This window comes from Coffea eugenioides, chromosome 9 (genome assembly GCF_003713205.1).
Source record: "Coffea eugenioides isolate CCC68of chromosome 9, Ceug_1.0, whole genome shotgun sequence".
Classification (NCBI taxonomy): domain Eukaryota; kingdom Viridiplantae; phylum Streptophyta; class Magnoliopsida; order Gentianales; family Rubiaceae; genus Coffea; species Coffea eugenioides.
Window position 1 is genome coordinate 30,021,879 of NC_040043.1, and position 920 is coordinate 30,022,798.

Genomic DNA, 920 nt, shown 5'->3' on the forward strand with positions numbered 1-920 from the left:
ATTAAACCATCACTTATCCAAATGGTTCAACAATCTCAATTTGGAGGTAATGCAGTAGAAGATCCTAATACACACTTAGCTACATTCTTGGAAATTTGTGATACAATTAAAATGAATGGAGTTAGTGATGATGCTATAAGGCTAAGATTGTTCCCATTTTCATTGAGAGATAAGGCCAAACTTTGGCTACACTCTCATGCTCCTAATACTTTCACCGGATGGGATGATTTATCAAGAGCATTCTTAAATAAGTATTTTCCACCAGGAAAGACTGCTAAGCTTAGAATGGATATCACTAGTTTTAGTCAATTGGATGGAGAATCATTATATGAGGCATGGGAAAGGTTTAGAGATTTGCTTCGGAAATGTCCACATCATGGACTGCCTGAATGGTTAATTATACAAACCTTTTATAATGGTTTATCTTTCTCCACTAAAACTATTATTGATGCAGCCGCAGGTGGAGCTTTAATGGGTAAATCACCCCAAGAAGCTCAAAATTTGATAGAAGAAATGGCCGCAAATAACTACCAATGGGCCAATGAAAGAGGTAATACGAGACGTCACGCAGGTATGATCGAAATGGACACTCTCAATATGTTGAGTGCCCAAATGAATAACGTGATGAAGTTATTGAGTAGACAAGGTGGAGTTAGCCCAAGTTCATCTAATGCTCACGTAGCTTGTTGCTCTTTCTGTGGAGGTGAACATGATATTAATGAGTGTGTTGATTCTGAGCAGGTACAATTTGTCAATAATTACAACCGAAATGCTCCAACTAATCCCTATTCGAATACTTACAATCCGGGGTGGAGAAATCATCCAAACTTTGGATGGAAAGATCAAGGCAATCAACAAAGGCCAACCAATCCGCCGGGATTTCAACCAAGGCAACCACAGGCTGAAACTAAACCAAGTTG

General features: G+C 38.8%; 1 non-coding gene across 1 annotated transcript; it reads right to left on the reverse strand.

Moving 5' to 3' along the window:
• Positions 1 to 276: 276 nt before the first annotated feature.
• On the reverse strand, positions 277 to 383 carry LOC113748518. Its single transcript, XR_003464372.1, has one exon. It is a non-coding gene; the product is annotated as a small nucleolar RNA R71 (small nucleolar RNA).
• Between the last annotated feature and the right edge of the window lie 537 nt (positions 384 to 920).